Source organism: Furipterus horrens, unplaced genomic scaffold (genome assembly GCF_987537825.1).
Source record: "Furipterus horrens unplaced genomic scaffold, mFurHor1.1.pri manual_scaffold_5, whole genome shotgun sequence".
NCBI lineage: Eukaryota > Metazoa > Chordata > Mammalia > Chiroptera > Furipteridae > Furipterus > Furipterus horrens.
In genome coordinates, this window is record NW_028327175.1 from 184,737,072 (window position 1) to 184,751,704 (window position 14,633).

Consider the following 14,633-nt stretch of genomic DNA (forward strand, 5'->3'; position numbering starts at 1 on the left):
TGTGCTTCACTTTATTGTTGCATTTTTTACGAACTGAAGGGAAGATCCTCTACCAGCACAATGATTATGAATGACTCAATTTATTGCAATATCTGCCTTATTATGATGGTATGAAATGGAACCCACAATATCTCCAAGTTATGCCTGTAATATCCCAAATCAGAAGGGTAGCTGATGGAGAAAGAAGAAAAAAAAAATAAGGCAGGGTGACATACCACTAGGTAATATGAAGAAAAATAAGTGTAGGAGGAGCATATAAGACTATAAAATGATGGCTCCGCATTTGAAATAATCATAAACATTTAAAAAATCTGCAACAATTGCAATTAAATGTGATGTACCCTGGGAAGCTGTCTTGATGCATGAGGCAGCCAGTTAGAAAAGTGAAAAAAATATATTTCCTCACTTAAAGAATGATTACCAACCCTGAAGAGTTCATGTCTTAAGGAACTCAAATCAACTTAGCTGAGGTATTTTATAAAGAACACTCACCAAACCTGTGTGGCCCAGGATGGATTAGGCTGATCTATTTTTGTGCATTATAAATTCCTAATGTATTTGTGTATTGCATGTTTTCCTTGATCATAAAAGCCACCAACAAACAAACAGGTTTAATGTTTCTGTGCATTCTTTATATCTTAGGTCTAATCCTTAAAGACCTCAGCTGTTCCAGGTTCTTACCTTCAAGCCTCACCAAACTGAGTTTGTTCATCTATGATGCTTAGATGAAAAAGGCAACTGCTCTGTTTAGAGACTGGGAGACTATGAAAATCTATGCAAGTTCACAGAAGAATAGGAGGGAAAGGGAAAGAAAAGACAATTCACCAAAAAGGTCAGTACGTTTTTCCCCTCTGTCCTTCTGCTATGTGTATACTGTTGAAAGCTCTTGGACTTAACAGACATGGCTAGTCAGCTTGCTCACTACCTCTCCTTTTATTTCTTGAAGATAATCATGTAATAGAGAAATACATGGAAATTCTGATCTTTCTGACATTTTTCTAAATTACAGTTACGTTTTTTTACATTTTCATAACATCCCTTCCTATAAAGCATTATCAAGGGAACTTGTTAAAAGTATATAAATTCCTGGGTCCCTCCCTAGACCTACAAAAGCAGAAATATCAGGGGAGTGGGGCCTGAGAATAAATAATTTTTAAATTCTATAGACGATTGCAACTGCACACAGATTCATGGCCATTGCAGAAATAGAGCCACCCTTTGTTTAAACAATGTTCCAAGCTTTTGCTAATGGGATTGGGTTAATCAGAAGGAGCTATGTGGGGTGGAAATGAAGGACTTCTATTTTGGTTGGTTATAGTTGCGAAGAGCTCTGGGGAGAGTTCTCAGTTTTTGGTATCCTTGGTAAATAAATTGATTGCAATTCAATGAGGGGCAGAGAGAGGAAGGAAGAAGTTGTTTAAAACTTAGTAGCATACCGTTGTACATGTACACTTTGATCGATTGCCAATCATACTTATTCTAAAAGCCTGCACTAACACCACCCAAAGGGTGACCTGAGAAAAGCTCACAGCAACTGTAGTCATGCTATTCAGGGGAGAAGAGAAATGTTGGTTTTTCTGGGCAGGGAATTGAGTACCATTCAACAATACTGAAAATGAGAAATAATTATGACACAGGTAGTAAAGCATGATGGATGGTTTGGAGAAGGCCAGCTGGCATTTTTATTTACCCTTTTCTATAACAAAACAACAAGAGGGCACTCATTCAATTGGGGAAATCAAAAAGCAGCACATTCAAAACAAATGAAAGGAAATCTCACAGTCTATAATGGATTCCAGACACTGGGGCTACCGATTGCCAAGGAAGATTACCAAAGCAATTAAACCTTTGTGTGCAAACAATTATAGCAGTTTGCCACCTAACTGGGTAGAAATATAAATTCTTTACTTTTGGCTAAAGTTGGCTTCTTTTTCTTTAAGAGATATCTATCTTCCCACTTGGAAAAAAAGAAAAAATATCCTGATCTTCAACTGGATACAAAAAGTGCTATTTCTCACTTACACGGATGATGAAATGCTCTTGCCCAGACTCATTAAATCTATGAAAAGAACAGGACTGTCTTGGGGGTCTCCAAGACCAGACAGCCCACTCTGAAGTTTGGAGATTGGTTGCAAAGGGATTCAGCATATTGTTGTACTCACAGCTAAGATTCATTACGGCAGTGTGGTAGCAAGGCTATACAGCCAGATTAGAGGGAGAAAAGACACAGGCAGGGTATAGAGGAATCCATGTGTGGGCTTCCTTATTCCCTCTCCCTCCCATGAAAAGTCATCAATGCATATTCTTCTCCAGAAATAGCAATGCTGCAACGTGTGTGATGTTTCTACCCAGGACAACTCATTAAGGAATAAACACCCAAGGTTTCTATTGGGAGCTGGCCACACAAGCACCATCTGTTTACCATGTACCAAACCCCAGACTCCCAGAAATAAAGCAAATATTCATCGTAACCATATTGTTTCCACAAACAGTCTGGCGCAATGACTTATGCTTCGTAGTTAGCTTTTGACATGGGATGGTTCTAAGAGCCAAGTTCTCAGATCCCGCCAAGGGCCAACTTTGCCAGCAAGCCCTCGTAAGGACAGCATTCTTCTATCTCCTACATTAACTATTTTCTTCACAGGGGCAGGTGACAAAGAAAGCTGTGGTGACATTGTGGTTAAAAGGACTTTAAAATCTAAAGTCAACTGAGCTGATTGCTATAAATTTCATGCACGGCAAAATAAATGACCAAATAAGCAAAAATAGCAAATGACTTTATTGTTTTAAGACACAGCTAAACACATGGTTATCCATTTCCATAAAACTCTGTTTTCTTATCTTGCTCTTTATGAGTTGGCCCAATCACTCCCTTCTCCCCATCATAACGCTTTTGTAGTGAGTCCAATGTTAATCACACTAAAAAACTGGAATGGTTTAGAAACTCCCAAAACCTTGGGCTAGTATTTGTCCACCTACTTGTTGCTTCCTTATGTGAAAACGAATGTGCCTTCTCAGAAATGTGACCTTTAAAATTGCTTGCTATACTATCATAAGCACAGACATACAAATGCTTTATGAATTTCCACTTTCTAAATATATCTCAAGTCTCCAGATCTTAGTATGGAAAAAGAGCACTCACTCCTCTTAAATAGCAGCTGGAGAATGAATGCAGAGGTGTTGGAGATGGAGGTCAGGGTGCATTTACCTCTAAAAATAATTTAAAGAGTGGCTTTGCATATTGAGGAATAAAGGCTCATAAATACTATTTTAAAAATTACCAGAGGGTTGAGGGATTGAGCACAAAGTGAAAAGGACTCATGGACACAGACAGCAGTGTGATGATTGTGGGTGGGGGGTAGAAGGGACTGAATGGTAATGGAAAAATACAATAAATAAAAATTAATAAATAATCACCTCTCAATATAACAATTACTTACAGACAAATATATTTATCTGAGTAAAATCTGGAGCACAATTTGTAGTGCCTTAGTAGCTTACATTATGTCTGAAACATAGAAGTAGCTCAATGGAAACTGATTTATTTGAAATCAATGCATAATTGATTTTTTTTTCCTATTTTTTACCCTTCCAATTCTAATTCAGGGTCTGGATGCCTCATGCCTCATCTATTCCAAAAGCCACCTTTATAATCTTACTACCTGTAAGATCTACCCATCCAATATATATCATTGTCAAATGAATCTTCCCAAACATTCTGCTAATGTTATTTCTTGCTTACAAATCTTTGAGAGATTTCTGAGATTTCTTTCATCTTAAAAACAAATCTCTAAAACGACCACTGTCACTCTATGATTTAGCTCTTTACCAGAAGAACTTATTGATTGCGTCATTTAGGACAAGCATATTAGAATTCTAAATAAAAATTATTCTTTGTGCCCCTAAGAAAGAGAAAAATAACTAGGCTGTTCTCCTCACATCTCTACCCATTAAAATCTTACACTTCCTAGAAGCATAGTTTGTTGATGTCTTCCATACTGGATACCTGTGTTCCCCCATGTTGGTTAATTTCATGTACCACCTGGACTGGGCTAAGGGATGCCCAGATAGCTGCTAAGACATTATTTCTGGGTGTGTCTCTAAGGGTATTTGATTCAGTAGACTGCATGAAGAGATCCACCCATGCCAGTGTAGGTGGGTACCATCCAGCCTGAATAGAACAAAGAGTCAAAGGAGGGGCAAATTATGTTCTACTTCTTGGATTGAGCACATTTTCTTGTCCTGGATATCAGAGCTTCTGGTTCCAGGGACTTTGAACTCTGGGACTTAGACCACAGTCCCCTGGTTCTCATGCCTTTGGACGTGAACTGAATTATACCAATAGCATTCCTGGTTCTCCGGTTTGCAGACAAAGAGATTGTGGGACTTCTGGCTTCCACAACTACATGAACCAATTCCTACCAGTTTCTATAATACATTTCTTTATATATAAGTATTTATTATAATATATATGTATCTCCTGTTGGTTCTGTTTCTCTTTAGAGTCCTGATACACCATCAAGGTCTTCCTTGTTGCCTTGATGAAGGGAGGTATAAATAGGGCCCTCTGGGGAATTTTGTAGAGTGTTAGTTTTTCTATTCTCAGGTAATCCATTTTAATATTTCTACCTCCCTAAGTTTTCTGACTCCTTATGCATACTTTGTCAAGACTGTTTCACTGTCTTCAGCTCATCTATTTTATAAGCCGCTGCCCCAATAGCACATTAGGATAAGTTCCAGATGTCTTTGCTATGACACTAAATCCTGCATCATGGAAGAATGCTCCCAAGTAATATCACCTCTTTACACCCTCATGATCCACTCCCACAGGTATCCATTTGCTTTCTTCTATGGTGCATCATCCAGGTCCTTCAGTTATTTTGAGGAGCAATCTCTTTCTGCTCCAATAGGGGGTATAGTTTCCTGTTCAGGTTATGTTGAAACCCGTCAATTGTCTGAAGGTCTTGAGTCAATTGTTGAATAGAATAAGCATCATCTTCAAAGTAAGGTGCTTCAGGTGTGGTTTTTACAAGCTCTTCAGGCAAAGTAACACTCTTTTCTCTGTAAGGATATAATGGCTTCTTCTGCCAGCTCCCCCTGTGTTCAGAGAAATCTGGGATTCAAGATTCTCTGGCTTGTCACTCAAATGTCCTCAATTCAGATCTCAGGTACTATGCCCTCCTATAAGAGCTCTAACTGTAATGTAAGAGGGCTGGTAGTATTATAAGTTTAGTCACCTTTGCAACCTTGCCACCTTTACAGTGAAATCTTAGGCATACATTTCAGCTTAACCTGCTCTCCGTGGAGGAGACAGGATATCTTTAAACACCACTGGGATGCCTTCTGACTTGCATAGCTTGTCATTTTCTTTATTTAAAATTTCCAAAGCAACTCCTTTGAAATAAAGTCGGTACTCTCAACAATCCTTATAATTAATGGTGTTCTCACGTCGTTTACATACCTGAATTACTACATAAACTAGTATTTCACCTTCCACTGGTATAGGATTCCAGTGCATCACAGGTGAGAGTCTTGCTAATTTGTTGCTACAGAAAGCAGGAGTTATCGTACTCAAATACCAACACTGTTGGCATCTTTGTTGCCATTTGTATAGTGAGTGATCCCTTTTAAGAATCCCAGGATTAAATAGAATTTGCAAGATTTTTAAGAGCACAGGAGAAATCTTGCATAATCTTTGTGTGTGTATATGTGAGTATGTATATATTAGATACTCCATAAAATTTTTCTATTAAATCACCATGGTCTTAGGTTTTTTTGTTTACTCTCCACTTTGAGTTTTCTGGATAAAATCAAACTCAAAAATTATAAATTAATTTTTTAAATAAATATGGATAAAATACAGGAGAGTCTCCATTTTTGAGAATATAAATTAACTATTTTCCCCACTGTCAGTTTTAAATTAAATCTGTTTTCCATAGGTGCCTATTTTAGAGTTAAGTAAGGTTTTCTGAAACAAACCCGAGGTATATTTGTAGGGAAGAAACTATTCCTTTTCTTCATTATTCTACCCTGGTCCATGATACTGGAACTTGACCATATAAAGAGCATTGAAAACTTTGTTTCTCCCCTTCTGCATGCCTCATCTCCGCACAGAGAGAAGAGGAATGAGTTAGTGGTAGATTAGGTAGGGAGAAGGGATCTGACAAAGGCAGCTCTGATCTTCACATCTCTCATCTGGATTGAACAGTTTGCAACATGAAGCAAATCTCTTCCCCAGAGTAAGTAGCCACTTTTGAAGTGATAGAAATGGCACAGATGGGCAAAGGTTGATCTGTTTGGAGAGGGCTGTTTTTTACCTTTTAACCTGCAATGGAGTGGGTGAATATAATCACTTCTGTAAAATCAACTAGCCAACCCTTACTTTGAGTTAGTCTCAATATTTAGACTACAGAGATTTCACATTTGTGTCACTGAATATTATTTATAAACTATATTTGTAGAAGAGGAACATGCCTTTAACTATGCTTCAATTTAAGAGACTAAGCAGTCGTTTTTTAACAGATATGTAATTTAATTAGTTAGATAATAAGGTTAATGTAATTTAATGGTTACAAACCTTTTAGTTGCTTTAATCAACTTCTTATGACAAGCATAGATTGATAAATGAATGTATAGTCTTATTCGTGAACATTTTAAGAAAACTTTATAACAATTTGTAAGTCTATAAGTCAATTGTATTGTTCCAAGCTGCCTTTGTCCAGTCAAACAACCTGAGATCCTTCTTTAGTCAACAATGAGAGAAAAATGTGATATGGTTACATGATATACAATAAATATAAATTTATCTGAAATTTTATGGAAATATATACTAACTTTTTCTTTATTGATCTAACAAAATATAAAGGCTTCTGGAGGTTATTTCTGTAAGTATCTCTATTAACAATCTCCCATTCTTTCATGACTGAAAAAAAAAGACTGAATCACTGATTTCAGTTTTACTTTTCTATTCAGGGTAGAATTTTGAAACGTGGAGCTCATAAATTTCTGTTTTTATAGGGGCAGTCTGATTTTACCTGCAATTTGAAGTAGTATTTTTCTAATCCAGGATTTCTGGCAATAATGACTATTTCTTAATAGTAAAATGTTTTAAGAAATAAGGATATGATTGACAACTTAGAAAATTTCTTCTCATGATAAAGACCAAGACCTCTTCCATTAGAAAATATTCTTATCATAAGTAATTCTGGCTATTGAGGTAGCATAGTTGTACAGGACTTTGAGAATATGTTAGTATTTTGTGAAATTTTTAAGGATGTGAATTTATCTTTGCCACTTTCTCATTTTTATTCTTTGGCAATATCCCTTTTGGAGAGAGAACAAGATCCTGATTCATAAGGTTATGTTCTAGTGGATATATATATATATATATGTATATATATATATATTTTTTTTTTTTTCTTCCCCCCTGAGGATTAGACAAGCTAGTCAAACAGAACCAAAACATTGCTGATAGGTGCTACTCTAGACATTTTAGTCTAGAGGGCACATTCTGCAGTTATAAATTTAAGCTAGTAAAATAAACATTAGACTTCTGTTCATCATTCTGTACCTTCTGTAAAATTGAAAACTGAAATGTTTTCTCTTACAAGCAAGCTGTTATCTCAAAGGCATCATTGCATTCATTGGTGAATTCAGGGAGACTAAGAAGTGTTTAGGGTGGCCATAGCCAAATGCTTTCTAAAAAAATTTAATTGAAGCATAATATGCATGTAATAAAAAGCACAGATCTTTCCCTAGCTGGTGTGTCTTAGCGGGTATGAGCACCAGACTGTGAACCAAAAGGTCACTGGTTAGATTCCCAGCCATGGTACATGTTTGGCTTGTGGGCCAACTCCCTGGCTGGAGACAAGTGAGAAGCAACCAATGGATGTTTCTCTCATACATCAATGTTTCTCTCCCTTCTTCCTCCCTCCCTTCTCCTCTCGCTGAAAATAAATAAATAAAATATGTATGAAAAAAAGCACAGATCTTAAATATATAGTTTGACAAGTGTTGACAAATTTATACATCCTTCTTACTAGCACCTAAATAAAAATATAGTAAATTTCCATCAATGAGCATTCCCTCATGCCTTTTTCCAGTCAACTTCTACCCTGACCACTTCCATGACAATCACTGTTCTGATTTCTGTCATAAACAATTTATTTGCTTGTTCTTCAATTTTATGTGCATGGACCCTTTTCTATTTGGCTTATTTTGCTGAGCACTGACTTTGTAGATTTGTGCATGTTGTTGCAAGAATCATTAATTTACTCATTTTTACTGAATTGTAGCAAATTATATGAGTGCATCGCAATTTGTTTATTGTACCGTTGATGGGCACTTGGGTTTTTTGCAGCTTTTGGTCATTTCCAAAAAAGGTGTTTTTGAAGATTCTTGTACATGATTTTTCATGGGCATGTCTAGCAGGGCAATGGCGGAGCCATAAGATAGGCATGTTTATCTGTACAAGATATTGCCGTATTTTTTTTAACCAAAGTGTTTATATGATTTTACACTTTCACTAACAATATGTGAGAGTTTTTGTTGCTTCATATCCTTTCCAGTGTTTGTCACTGATTGTCATTTAAATTTTAGTTGGTCCAGAAGGCTTGTAATATCATCTCATTGGTTTTAATTAGCATTTCCCTGGTGGCTAGTTATTTAGGGCATCTTTATTTTGATGTGCTTATTGCCATTTGTGTATCTGCTTTTGTTAAGTGTTCAAATTTTTCCCATTTTTAAATGTTACATTGCTTGTATTCTTGTTAATGAGTAGCAATAGTCTTTATCTCTTTTGGATACAAGTGCTTCGTCAGGCATATGTACTGTAAATATTTTTTCCTAGCCTGTGACTTGCTCTTCATTTTATTAATGTTCTCTCTTGATGGACATAAGTTTATAAGGAAATAAATGTCTAAATGTAGTTTATAATTTGCCATACTTTTCTATAGTTGAAAATTTGAATAGGAATTTTTTCAAAATATACCAACTTTAAATGTACTAAAACTGTGTTCAATAAGTTAATTTCCTTTTTGATGATCTTTTCATGTGTCATAAAAGACTCCTTAGTAGCTACTGTACTTATAGACTTTGGGAATGAGTGTGGAAGAGACACAGAAAACACACACATATGCAGACTCTGTGAGTTTCTGAGTTTCTCCAAAATGAGAACCTGGGTTTGTTGTGTTTCTTGCAGCAAAGTACAGCTTGGGAGGCAAGTTTGGATTAAAAGGGCTGCTTTGGTCCTAGAGCCTGCAGCCAAAGTGTGATGACATTTTCCAAGGATACAACCAGGAAACACATGCTCTGTGACTGATAAGTGGGTGCTTACTTTCAGTATTGCAGCTGAGAAAGACAGGCAGAGTTAAATTTCTCATGGAGTGATGAAGCTTAAGAATCAGCGTCCTTAACTGGCATGGACCCCTTCCAGGACTCCAGGAAGGAGACTGGCCATGTATTTACATGATCATATACTTATTTTATAAACTTTTTAATAATAAGATATTTGAACCACAACAATTTAAGACCACCATCTTTATCCACTCTAATTTTTCTGTCTCACATTTACCTTTTCTTCTCATCAACTGGTCTTGGGGTGCCCGTGAGCCCTTGGGGCATCTAATTAAGCAGGAAATGTAAAGATAAAGATACATTCAGTTTTAGATTAGTAAGATATATCTATGAGGTTAACCAGTCATTCTAGCATAAAAATGGCTTCTAGGAATAGTCCTACCATCCATTAGACCAACACTGCTGGTGTGACATGACAGCGTGTGGGCAGAAGTCATATGATAATATAAATATTTTTTGATCTTGGACCCTAGAAACACATACATATATGTATGACTTGAAACATATAGACAAAAAAAAAAAAAAAACTAGTCTGTGGAACATTCTTCTAATCTTCAGACATGTTAAAGCATAAGTGATGGATTCATCTCTTATTAACAATCAAAAGTTTATCCTGGACTTCCGGCCAAGATGGAGGCTTAGACTGACACTCTCTGTCTCCCTCCACAACTAAGAAGGAATACAACTACCGCAAAACCAAAAATAACCAGAAATTCCAGAAAATAAAATGACATGGATGTCCAACGTATGAAGTTATAAACCAGCGGTGCTTGTCCGGATGGGTAGGAGGGGCGAAACTGAAATGGAGAGATTGGACTGTGCTGTTCACAGTAGCAGCAGGGATAATGAAGGGACTGTGAGAAATGCCAGGGGGGGGCAGTCCTGCCGACAGTTGAGACCTGCCAGTTGCAATTCTAATGCTGGGGAAGGCAGACCCCCATTGCCTTCAGACTGTGAGACCCAGAGGGTGTGGGGATGGAGGAAGAGGCTCCCTGTCTCTCAGCAGAGAGTAACAGCAGGAATCCATCTTGGACTTCCGCCCCTACACAAAGTGCCACAGTGTGGTGAAAAAGGTCACCAGGTTGTGACAAGTGCTCAGGGCACTGTACCCGATAGCGTAGGAGGGGTGACAGCCCTGCCCAAAAAGGAAAGATAAACAAAAATGGTCAGAATGACAGGAATAATAATTGAAATACCAGTCATAAAGATAACCAAAAAGCAGATAAAGGAATTAACTAATGAACAAATAGAAAAACTTTCTGAGGCTTAGTTCAGAACTATAGTCATAAGGCAGCTTACAGAATTAACAAGAGATATTGAACATGATGGGGAAGGAATGAAGGCTAGTCCTGCTGAAATGAATGAAAACACATACAAGACAAGTGGTGAGGAAATGAAAACCAGGGATCAAATCAACAAATTGGAACATAGGGAAGGAACAAACAGTCAACCAGTGCAGAAAGAGGAAAAAACGTGAGGAATGTGAGGAGAGGCTCAGAACCCTCTAAGACAGCTATAAGTGAATGAACATTCAAATTATAGGGTTGCCAGAGGGTGGAGAAGAAGAACTAGAAATTGAAAAGTTATGTGAAAAAAATAATGAAGCAGAACTTGCAGAAGGAAATAAGACTTACAGGTCCAGGAAGCACAGAGAGTCCCAGAAAAACTGGACTCAGGGAGAACCACACCAAGACACAGTATAATCAAAATGTCAAAAATTAAGGATAAAGAGGGAATCTTAAAAGCAGCAAAAGAGAAGAAAGAAATTATGTACAAATGGGTCCCAATTAGACTATCAGCTGATTTCTCAAAGGAGACCCTGCAAGCAAGAAGGAACTGGCAAGAAATATTCAAAGTAATGAAAAGCAAAAACCTACAGACACAAATACTCTATCCAGCAAAACTGCCATTCAGAATAGAAGGGCAGAGAAAGTGCTTCCGGAACAAAGTAAAACTGAAGGAGTTCATCAGATCCAAACCGCTGTTAGATGAGATGTTAAAGGGACTGGTTTAGAAGAAGGAGGATCAAAACTATGAACATTAAAATGAAAACTGTATCACAACAACCAACAGCAGAAGCTAGGGAATTGAAACAAAGGGAAACTAAGTAGGCAATAAGAGTGTGAAAAGAATTATAGGTGTGGACAACATATTGTGGAGAGGTCAGCAGGGAGGGGGAAGAGGAAAAGGGAGGGAGATAATGCAAGAATTAAGCATAGTAGGAGGGAATGGAGTAGACAGGAAGATGTTGAGAAGAACTATATGCACAACCAATGGACATGGACTTAAAGGAGGGGACAAATGGAGGGAGGGAGGTCACTGGGTGGAGGGGAGCAGAGGGAAAAGAAATTGGGACAACTGTAACAGCATAATCAATAAAACATATATTTTTTTAAAAGTTTATCCTTATGAAATATATACTCAGCAATACTGAAATATACAATTATAAGCACATCATACTAATTTTTAATGGAATCACATAAAATATAATCAGAAGTTTGTGTCTGTAAGGCATAAAACTTTATAAATCCTACAAAAGCTAAATACATTTGTATATATTCACAAGGTTTATACATCCCAACATATGAGACTTTGACTAAGTATATCTGAAATATCTTGTCCTGAGAGAGTTCTGGTGTTTCGGGTGAAAAGGGAAGTCCACTTCACTAGTAATAAAAGGAAATGGTCTGAAGAAAACTAATGTGCCACTACAGAACTTTGAAATATATACAGCATAAGGAATATTTACAATTATATGGCTCAATACCATGCAATGACAATTTAAAATTCATTTGCACTGCTTTTGTGTGCACCTTATTTTCAGAGGAAATTTTTTTCAGAATAATTTAATGAATGAATAGGCTCTTAACTATTGGATAATCCAGTTAATGAACAAAACTGCATCCTATAAATTCATTGAAGAGGTTTACATTTTTGTATCTTGAAACATATTACTGACATAGATAAGATAAAATTTATAATATTAATGACAACAAGAATGTCATTGCCAAGCTGGTTAAAGTATGATCGTTTTAATGTTTATTTAATTTTAGTCATTCCTAAGACCATTTGAAGTGCACTACAATTCTGTAGGTCATGTATAAAAGAAGCTTGATAATAATCCTAAAAATGGACATGAAGTTCGAAGCACCTTTTTCAACCTATCAATAATAGTCCAAGATTTTTTAAATCAATGGTGATAGAAGAAAGATTAATTCATCTTTGTATTCTTTCTAGAGAAATATTGAACCATAACCACATGAGAGCAGTTAATCAAAGAAAATGCAGCCAAAGGAGAGAAAAATTATCATACATATAGCAAACAGTTAATTAATGAAAATATTATTGGCTTCTAGGAATACTTCTAGTTAAATGTGCACTTTAAAAAATTTGGTTGATGTTATTCTGGCATTTTTTTCTGAATAATCATATTTATATCACATATGGTTGAAAATTTGCATTCTTTCTTTTAAAGAAAAACCCACAAATTATTTATTTTCAGACTCCCCAGAAGTTAATGTAGGATATGTCAATGTATTGCCCTTCAGCAGACATAGTTGGGAAAGCTTCACAATGAAAAGAAACAGAGTGCCAGTCTGTGGGCCAAATGCCTGACAGCTTCCTGTGAAACTGATAGTGGACACACTCAAGCCCAGATCAAGTGCAAAGCTCTTACCAAACACTCCATACTTGTGCCTCATATGTCATCTCAATTATTAAAATTTCTATGGTTTCATTTTCATGGTAATTGTAAGCTTTTATTCTAAGCTCTTTCAATATTCTCACTACTTTTACCCTTATCAAACAGGATGGTGTTCATAAGATTTATTGTTTTAAAGGACCTCAAACTAAGCGTAAGCAAACACTCAACAGATTGACAAAGAGTTGACAAAGGCTAAAATTATTGTATGATATCCAGTGACTCCCATTAGTCTTAGGTAAAGAGAACCTCTTTGAAGAAAAACATTGACCACATTTTAATAAATATTATAAATTTAAGTTATTATTGTTTAAGATAGGTACTTCTTTATTCAGAGTATGTAAAAATAAAATAGCCATGCATAAAACACATTTGATAAATAGATATAAATAACCACTGCAGCATCTGTTTTAGGTCATCTGAACATCTATTTACCTCCACTAGTGACTATATTACATTTTTTTTCCTTTGATAAATACATTCTTGAGGATATCTGGGGAAGTTGTGAAGGAAATTGCTTTGGATAAATGGGGACCAATATATTGGGTTGGTCAAAAATTTTGTTTGTTTCTTTTTCCATAAGATGGCTCTAGTAGTGCTTAGTTATCTTTAACTTTGTTCAAAACAATTTTGTTACAATGTATTGTGACAGCTGTCATATCAGCATGCATTAAAAGAACATCAAAATTGATGAATTTTTGTGTAGCCATTTTAATACTGAAGATGGAAGAAAATACACAATGTTTTCAGTACATTATGCTTTATTATTTCAAGAATGGTAAAAATGCAACTAGAATGCAAAAACCTAAAAAGACTTGTGCAGTGTATGCAGAAGGTGCTATGACTGATTGAAAATGTCAAAGGTGGTTTGGGAAGTTTTGTGCAGGAGACTTCTTGCTGGACAATGCTCCACGGTCGGGTTAACCAGCTGAAGTTGATAGCCATCAAATCAAGACATTAATTGAGAGAAATCAGTGTTATACCATACAAGAGATACCTGACATACTCAAGATATGCAAATCAATAAAATTATTGGTGAATATGAAAAATATGTCTTTTATTTTATGGAAAAAACTAAATGGACTTTTTGGCCAACCCAATAGTATAATCTATTGCTCCTATGCTACAAACTATACAGTATGTTGCTGTGCTGAATTCTGTAATTAACTGTAACACAACGGTATTTGTGTATACAATTATACCTAAACATAGGAAATGTGTATTTTCTTCCATCTTCAATATTAAAATGGCTTCACAAAAATTCGCCCATTTTGATTTTTTTTAAATGCATGCTGATATGACAGCTGTCACAATACAATCTAATAAAATTGTTTCATATGAAGTTAAAAGACAACTAAGCTCTACTACGGCCATGTTATGGAAAGAACCAAATGAACTTTTTGGCCAACCTAATATAAACTGTACCTGAGACCCTCTCTTATTTCTCCTCTTACTATGCCTTCTCCCAAAGAAAGATTCTCAGATTCCACCAGGAAGTATTATTTTCTTGGGTTTGATAGGCTCTTTCTAATAGTGTTGTAGAGAGTTAAATATTAAGTTGCCTTTAACTCTTTTAGAA